Source organism: Echinops telfairi, unplaced genomic scaffold, assembly GCF_000313985.2.
Source record: "Echinops telfairi isolate 266 unplaced genomic scaffold, ASM31398v2 ScPeMD7_7410;HRSCAF=8448, whole genome shotgun sequence".
NCBI classification, from domain to species: domain Eukaryota; kingdom Metazoa; phylum Chordata; class Mammalia; order Afrosoricida; family Tenrecidae; genus Echinops; species Echinops telfairi.
In genome coordinates this window covers 21,328,943-21,338,528 of record NW_022111310.1, presented here as the reverse complement: position 1 = coordinate 21,338,528, position 9,586 = coordinate 21,328,943, and the positions used below count along the sequence as shown (strand labels likewise).

Below are 9,586 nucleotides of genomic sequence, written 5' to 3'. Positions count from 1 at the left end.
GAAGACAAAAATAACAAAATTCAAATATGACAAAGGAAAAGGTATCAGAGCCTAAATTGTGAACACCCAATTTGTAGAAGGCTATAGAGGACAGTAGGCACTCAAAATCCATCTGCAGAGTATCTGGTCAGATTGAGTCCCTGACAGATCCCCCACTTGCCATAGGCAAGGGTCTCAGACTGCTTTACTATCAGATAGTGATCATTATAATTGTGACTATACTGGAACGAACTTGACACTTGGTCAGTTGACCTATCTCTTGACCCTCCCTGAAATTCTTAGAGGTGCAACCATTTCTTGCTAGTTCCATCACAAAAATTTCTTCCCTGGCTTTTAAAATATTCATCGTTGTCTTTCCTTTCTTACTCACTATTTGTATTTTTATTTTTTGTCTTTACCACTTTATTTTGTTTCTTATTGTTTCTGTTGGGTTTCCCAGTTTATGAAGCACAAAAGGAGTAGATGCGTACATATAAAGAACTGATTCAAGGGTTTATAGGGAGGTAGAGGTGGGGGTTGGGAGATAGGGAGGGTGAGGAGAGTGGGGGAAAATAATGTATGTGGAAGGCAGGAGGGAGCACTAGAACTGATGGTGATTACACAACTCACTCTAATAATGATTTAACCACCGGAAAAAAGAAAGTGTTCATAATTGATTGTGGTAACGATGATTGTACATCTCTTCTTGATATGATTGAACTATTGAATTGTGTAATATGTGGATTAAGTGCCAATAAAACTGTTAAGAAGAAGAAGAAAGCATCAGAAGTAAAGAAGACTCATTAACAGTCTTTGATATGCAGATGACCCAAACTTGCCTGCTGAAAATCAAGAGTACTTGCAGTACCTACTAATAAAAATCAAAGACTACAACCTTCAATATGGATTACAACTCAATGTAAAGAAAACATCCTCATAACTAGACCGATAGACAACATCATGATAAATGAAGAAAAGATTGAAATTGTCAAAGATTTCGTTTTACTTGGATCCACAATTGACACGCATGGAAACAGTGGCCAAGAAGTCAAATGATGCCTTGTCCTGGGCAAACTGCTGCAAAAGACCTCTTTAAGGTATGGAAGAGCATCAATGCCACTTTAAGATTGAGGTATACCTGCCCAAGCACAGGTGTTTCTAATTGAAAATGTGAACGCTGAATGAGGAATAAGGAACACCAGAGAACAATAGATACCTTTGAATTGTGGGGCTGGTGTTGGTTAAAGAACACTTTAAATATTTTTCTCATGGGCTGCCAGGAGGAAAAACAATTTGTATTAAAGGAGGCACAGCCAGAATGAACCTTAGAAGCGAGGATGTGAGGCTTCATCTCACATGCTTTGGACAGGTTGCCAATAGAGACCAATCCCTGAAGAGGACATTCTACTTGGTAAAGTAGAGGGTCATTGAAAAGAAGGAAGACCCTAGGCGAGATAGATTGATACAGTGACTGCAACCATGAACTCAAAAATAACAGTAATTGTGAAGATGGCGTAAGACCAGGCAATATTTAGTTATGTTGCTCACAGGATCTCTATGAATCAGAGACAATTCTATGGCATCTACCAATATAGCCATGACACAATGGAGGGATATACGAATCAAGGCAAAATGGAGGAATATAGTAATAAATAATTTACTATCTCATTGTTGTTATTAGCTGTTGTCAAGTTGGCTCTGATTTCTAGCAATATCCTCTCCCCCCAAAACCTTTGCTCATTTTTTTTTATGTGAGGGGATAGTACATTTGGAGTTCATTCCACCAGGTCAGACTGTTAACCAAGTTTTCTATTTGAGGTTCTGAAAAGATTGCATAATCGTATGCAACCAAAAAAGGCCTGATTTGTGGCAGATGAGGGACTAGTTTTGACACTATGACAATATACCTGTTCACACAGCCATCTCAGTTGTCAAGTTTTTGGCAAAAAGCAACATTCCTCTCTTGCCCTATGCACCTTACTCACCTGACGTCATTCTGTGCAACTTCTTTTTGTTTCCACAAATGAAGAGAGACAGGAAATGACAGCAATTTGATGACATAGAAGAGGTGACGAAAATAACCAGGTGAGGAAAATAACCAGGTGATGAAAATAACCAGGGAGGGGCTGTCAGTCATCCAAACAGATGAGTTTGAAAAATGTTTCCAAAAATGGAATTGCACATTTGACAAATATGTGTAATGGAGAGTCCTTTGAAAGTGATATATTTTTTGTAAGAACAACTTAAATACCTAGCTTTGAAAAAAAGTTCCAGGTATTTTGGGGGGTAGCCCTTATACACACACACACACACACACACACACACACACACAGAGTCTAGAACAAGGGTTTGTGGCTCACAAACCATATGTAGTTCCTCTAGCATATGTACATGAAATAAAATTGAAAAAACTTGAAGGATATTATTCAAATAGTGGTGATTGTATTTGTTAAAATATCTTTATGGCTTTTGAACAATTTTAAACATTTTAGAAGGGACAAGATTGGCTCTTCTGTCTCAAATGTTTCCCGGTCCCTGTTCTAGAATAGATAGAAGAGGACACAATGTTGCCCTTGCCCAAGCCTGCACCATGTTCATGATAGTTGGTATATTTAAGCCCACTCCTGTAGCTATGTTATCAAGCTACCTCATGGTGGGTGTCCCTCGTTTGGGCTGAATTTCTCCTTTACCATGTAACAATGTTCTTCTCTAGCAACTGGTTTTTCCTGATGGCTTCTCCACAGCCAGGGAATCTCCACAAGCTCCCTGTTAAGAAGCACTTTGTATTTCTTCTAAGAATTACGTGTTCATTCCTCTAGCAATCTACAGTGCACTAAATATTTTATTTGTCCTAGGTACCTTTAACAGAGATGTAATAAGGAAAGGTTGGCATGATAAGAAAACCAACATATAGGGAAAAGCATGTGTCAGAGCAGCCAGGCACAATTAGATGCATTTAAATTAATTATTAAATCACCTCTATAAACTTACCAACCCGTCGTTGGCATCTTCCCTGGGCACATAAGGAAAGCAAGGCTCAAGAAGATGAATTGCTTTGCCTAGGGTCACAATGCCAGTAAGCGGCAGCATCGCAGATTGGAGCCATAACCGGACTCCACAGTTGCTACTTCTGATGCAAAACTGAGCCTGTTTGAAAATGGACGGCTCCAGTACACTGGTACAGATAGGAACTGAAAATACAGGGAATCCAGGACGGATGAGCCCTATAGGACCAGTGGTGTGAGTGGTGAAACAGGGAGGGTAGAGGGAGAGTGGGTAGGAAGGAGGGAACCGATTACATGGAACTGTGTGTGACCTCCTCCCTGGGGGACAGACAACCGAAAAGTGGATGAAGGGAGACGTCGGACAGGGCAAAATATGACAAAATACCCATTTATAAACTATCAGGGGCTCATGCGGGAGGGGGGAGGGGGGAGGGAGGGGAAAAATGAGGACCTAATTTTGGGGGTTTAAATGGAGAGAAAATGTTTTGAGAAACGATGTACAAATGCGCTTTACACAATAGATGTGTGTATGGATTGGGATAACAGTTGTATGAGCCCCTAATAAAATGTTAAAAAAAAAAAAAGAAAAGAAAATGGACAGCTCCAAAAGGAAAGGTAAAATGAACCAGGAGCAGAATTTTCTCAGGCTTATTGGATTTATACCACACACCGCACCTTGCCTTGCCTTTCTTAGCCACCTATTGGCTAAGAAAATGCCAGATAAAGAATTTTGGACATCTGGGTACCAGGGGCCCCTGATGAATTAAAATCCAGCTTGTCGGGTGAAGATATTCTTCTTGTTCCTGATTAAAATGGAACTGACTTTATGGTCCTAGGGATTCCCAAAGGGCCGGGGCTGTGTGGAAGGAGAAGAGAGAGAAACATATCCTTTTGCTTTTCTCAGAGAGAAAATATTGCCAAAATTTTCTTAGAAGGGAAAAATACCTTGCTGCAAACTGAAGAAAAAAGAATCCAGCATCACTTAGGTACAGAGAATACGTTTATTGAACACTTATTATGTACTGAGAGCTTTGCATGCATGATCTCTTTCTGTTTTCACAATACTACAAACCCATTGCTGTTGAGTCATCTTATAGCAACCATATAAGACTGGGTGATACTGCCCATAGAGTTTCAAAGGCTGCAAACTTTAAAAGCTGTGTATCGGCCACATATTTGTTCCACAGAGCATTGGTAGGTTTGAACTATTGACCTTCTAGTTAGTAATCTCATGGTTAATCATTGCACCTACAAGACTCCTTTCCTTATGACAAGACTACTCTACAGAAAAATAAAAGACTCTGATCACAAGTCATGCTGGTAGTGCGTGATATCAGTATATCCAGCTATACGGGACACTTGCTTCTCTAGACAAAAAATAGTGCTTAAAAATTTTGTTACAGGATGAGGGCAAAAGCTCCAATATCAAAAGCAAACAAATAAATTCTGTTTTGTTTACACTGAGTTATCCAAGTGTTCATTCTGAGCTCTATACATTCCACCCCTCCTTCTTGCTGGTCTAAGAAGTGTACTAGTTTTAAGGCTTGGAAATGTTCTTCTGCATAGTGCCAACCAGTCCAAATAACAATGGCAAATAATACTCCACCCTAAAAGGCATCATTAAAAAATAGGTCACAATATAACAGCAAGGATATTCATCACCACTGTGTGTGTGTGTGTGTGTGTGTGTATGTTACCTAGCTACCATGGTGGCTTGCATGCTGCTATGATGCTAGAATTTATGCCACAGGTTTTTCAAACGCCACTTGGGATACTTGTGGTGAACAGGTTTCAGCAGAACTTCCAGACTAAGAGCAAACTATCGACAAGGAATAGATTCCACAATTCTGAGAGATTAGCCACGGAAGCCCTTTGGAAGCGGAGTGGAACCTTGCCAGAGACAGTGGCAGAAGGTAAACACTTCAGGTCGGAAGGCACTCAACATGTAGCTTAGGAAGAGCCACCTCTGCAAAATAGAATCACCTGAAACGAGGTACGCGGAGGAAAGTTTTTGAAACTCCCATTTGTTGATGTCGCATGCCTCAAAATGAGAATAAACAGCTGCAAACATCCATCAATAGTCAAAACATGGAATACAGGAAGAATGATTATTGGAAAATTGGAAGTTGTCTAAAGTGAAATGTAACTCATAGAGATTAATATTCTTAATATCAGTGAGCTGTAATGGACTGGTATTGGCATGTCAAATTAGAAAATGATATGGTTTCCTTCACTAGAAATGATAAATCCAAGAAGAGTGGCCTTGGATTCATCATCAAAAAGACGATTTCAAGATCTATCTTGAAGTACAATGCTGTCTGTGATAGGATAATATCAATATGCCTACAAGAAAACTGTTAATACAATTATTATTCATCAACCATTAAAGTTAGTTGTGATAGTTACATATTATGTCAACCTGGCTGAGGCAGGATTCTCAGTGGTTTGATAATTGAGGCTAAACCCCCTGATGTGACCTAACATAATGTAATCAACCCCATGATAGGCTCTTCCGTGAGCAGCCAAGCAGTTATGGAAAAAATGAAGGAAAGTGCAACTCCTTGTTCCAGTCACATCCTTTATGAAATTGAAAGGAAGCTTCTTCTGGGGTGTGGCCTGATTCCTATATAAGTGGATGCTGTGGGGGAACTTGTTTACTTTTTTCTGGGTCTGGATCCTGCTTCTGACTCATCAACCTCACCATCTTTGAACTTGAGCTAATGGCCTGTCCTGTTGCCTGACAATCCTTGGAGCCATCAGATACCTGCCATCTGACCGGTTGACCTTGAATTCCTCCATCTCTGAAGCCTGTGGTGTTCCTGCTGATCATCAGCCTCCAAAGCGACTCAAATTAGGAGAGCCTCTAGGTTAACACTTGACCCATGGACTGGACTTGAAACCAGAGTGTGTGAGTCATTTGCTTGACATAATTTTGATAGATAGATACACAGATAGCACGACTTTTACTTCTTTAGAGAACCCAGTCTAACACACAAATGATGAAGTGAGTGGAGAATTTTAGCAACTTCTTCAGTCTAAAGTTGATCAAACATGTAATCAAGATGCATTGACAGTTACTAGTGACTGGAATGCTGAAGTTCGAAACAAAGAGGAAGGAAGAGTGGTCAGAAAATACAGCCTTGATGATAAAAACAAAGCTGGATGTCAAAAGATAATTTTGCAAGATCAACAACTTGTTCACTGCAAATACCTTTTTTTTTAAAAAAAATCATTAACTTCTTCCATTGAGAGCAACTAACAACATATTAGTATGTCACAATTAATGAACCAACATTGATAACATTATTATTCACTTCAGCCAGTTGCTGTCAAGCCTAATATATGTTCAATAGAACGGTGCTCTATAGAGCTGATTTTTTTTCAAAAAGTGTGTTAATCTGGGTTGACTAGAAAAACAAATTCATAGACATTCATATGCTCATAAGAAACAGCTTTATATACAAGAGCAATTGAATATTGAGAAAACATCCCAGCCCAGTCCAGATCCAGTCCATAAATCCTATATTAGCCCATATGTCTGACACCAATCTATAAATTCCTCTTCCGACTCAGGAAACACATGCAATGACACCAAACACAGGAACATCACAGGCAAGTGGGTGGAAAGTCTTGTGGATCCAGTGGCAGTAGAAACATCTCAGCGCTGGCAGGGGTGTCCACGTGGCTCCTTCAGCTCTGGAGCTCTAGTGTAGCTTCATGGAATGTTTCGCAGTGAGAGAGCATGTGTCCTGCCTCCAGCAAGTTATTCATCTCCTTAGCACCTCCATATGAAATCATCAAGCTGCAACCTGATTGGCAGGCTAAACTCCACCCCTTCACTCATAAGTCACAAATTGACAACAGATTATGTAACTACCACAAAAAGTAAATTTCTAACAGCTCTCTTCCAAAATGTCTCTGGGTGGAATTGGGCCTCTGAACTTTTGGTGAGCAGTCCAGTGCATTAGCTATTTGTACCACCATGTACTCCTGTTATTAAATGACATCCTTCTATTATTTGGTTGCTTTCATTTTTATCCAATACCTTTTTCTGTTCTAAGATTTCAAATGGCATTTATTCCTCAGGTCTCCTCTTCACGGTGACACACTTTAGACTTTCCTTGTTTTTGCTGACCTTGACAGTTTTGAAATCATACTGGTCAGGTGTTTGGGTGAATGTCCTTCAATTTGGATTGGTGTGATGTGTTCTCATTAAGAGACACTGGGGTTATGGGCTATGGGGAGGAGGCAAAGTACCATTTTCATCACATCCTACCAAAGGTACATGCTATCAATATGACTTATCACTGATAATATTAAACCTGATCCCATGGCTTAGGTAGTGTTTTTCAAGGTATCACCATTGTAAAGTTATACTCCCCACAACCCACCCACCCCTTTATTTACACAGTCATCTTCAGAAGGAAGTCTTTAAATACAGCCTATACTTAAGGCATGATGAAGTAGTGAGTTAGGTTCCAACTCCACTATGTATAATATGTATATAGCTACTCGTATATTGCAAACAAATATAAAGATTTCCTCCATTACCTGAAAGTAGAGCATTCCTCTGAAACCTTTCATAAGCCAACATGACACGAAGTGAAGAAGCAATTACCATTCATTTCTTAGGGAAATTTGTCTGAGCGTTCACAGACCCCAAAACTATCTGACCAAATCACATCCAATAACACTGGCCTACAGTGCTCACAGGCCCAGTTCAAACTTTGCCAGCTTGACGCAGAGATGCTAAGAGCAGTTCCTGGGCAAGCAGCTCTCTGCAAAGCAGACACAGCACACCAGTTTCACTTTTTGTCTCTTTTTTTGCAAAAGTTAAAATCCTTTTTGGATGTCTTTCAGTTTATGAAAGACATAAAGACCTCCTAAAGTAAGTCTTTTCATAAAAGTGAAGAGGCACAAAGTGAACTTTGACAAAGCGAGGGATACCCGTGTTGTATATATAAATTATTTAGTCTACTTCTGCACAGAATTATCTATTTTTCTCCATGTATTTATCTTTTTGATTATTTATTTACATCAAGATGAAATCAGTCTCATGCTCTGATTTATAATTAAAGACATTTTTTATTCTTAAGTTGCTCAAAATTATGCAGGTTTGGGCTATTGAGTCTTCTCTGCATTGGTTCCTTTGCCCTTTGACCAGGCCTGTTACTGTGTGTGTGTGTGTGTGTGTGTGTGTGTGTGTGTGTGTGTGTGTGTTGGGCATGGTTAAAGCACTTTCTCACTTGGAGTTACTTGCTTTTTATCTTTCATTTCCCTGCCTTCAGTGTTTCTCCACAGAGACCTGGTTCCTTTTAGAGAATGGCTTTAGAAACCAAGGGGTGAGTAGTAGGCTTACTCACGACTGCCAGACTGCCACAGCTCGTAGGGCCTCTCAGCTGAGAGAGTTAGAAACATCTGAAACTGTGTATGTGCACACATCTGAAATATTCCTACATATGATGAAGGAGCCCTGGTGGCTAAGTGCTCAACTACTAACCCAAGCATTGCTGGCTTGAGCCTACCCAGCTACTTTGGAGGAAAAACCCTGGCAATCTGTTCCTGTAAAGATCACAGCCCAGGAGCACCCAGAGACAGAATGGGCAGCACAGACAGGAAGCTGGGAAATTGCTGGACAATTTTTCTCATAATGATGCCTGTCTGGGTCTGGGAAACCCCAACCCTCAGGGATGGTCTGGGGCCTGGAGAAACCAGTCTTCTGGGGCATAGGGTTACCCTCGCCTATCCTGGGGCCCACCCTGGCCAGATAACTCCTGGGACCTACTTTGGCCATACCCTTCCAGGGGCTGTCAAGCCAGGGCCACCTGGAACATATCCTGGCTCCACAGCACCAGGAGGCTACCCTCCTCCCGGACAGCCAAGTGCTCCTGGAGCTCACCTGACTTCTGGGCCCTTTGGCATTCTTGGTTGGCCCCTGGCTTTGTCTTAAAAGCTGCCTTTGCCAGAAGGATTCGAGTGATCCTGGACACAGTCAAGTCCGCTGCCAACAGAATTACTTTAGATTTCACTAGAGGAATGATGTTGCCTTCCTCAACTGACACTTTAATGAGGACAACAAGAAGGTCATTGTTTATAACATGAAGCAGGATCACACAGGGAAAGGACGACACACAGAGTGTTTTCCCCTTTGAAAGGGGCAAACCATTCAAAATCCAAGTCCTGTCTGAAGCAAGCCACTTCAACCTTGCCATCAATGATGTTCACTTCCTGCAGTACAGTCATCAGATGAGGAGTCTCAATGAACTCAGCCAAATGAGAATTTCTGGTGGCATAGACCTCACTAAAATTTCTGATGCTATGATATAATCTTAAAGGAACATGTTTGTTTTCTAAAATCAAATTCGAATGCAAACTGTGCTCATATAAAAGCTTCACATTCACTATGAGGTACAAAAAATAAGTTTATCCATCAATATCCACCTTGTAACTCATTCATTTAATAAATATTCTGAGTTATCTGTAAAAAAAAAAAAACTCACCGCCTACAAAACAGAGCAATTCTACTAGACACATCAAGTCTCTAAAGGCTCAATGGTACCGGACAACAACAATACACGCAAGTTGAATCTATAGTATGTAAA

The 9,586-nt window shown here is 40.5% G+C and overlaps 1 pseudogene; it reads left to right on the top strand.

Moving 5' to 3' along the window:
- Nucleotides 1-8,637: 8,637 nt before the first annotated feature.
- LOC101660285 lies at nt 8,638-9,311 on the top strand (annotated as a pseudogene).
- The last annotated feature ends 275 nt before the right edge of the window (nt 9,312-9,586 follow it).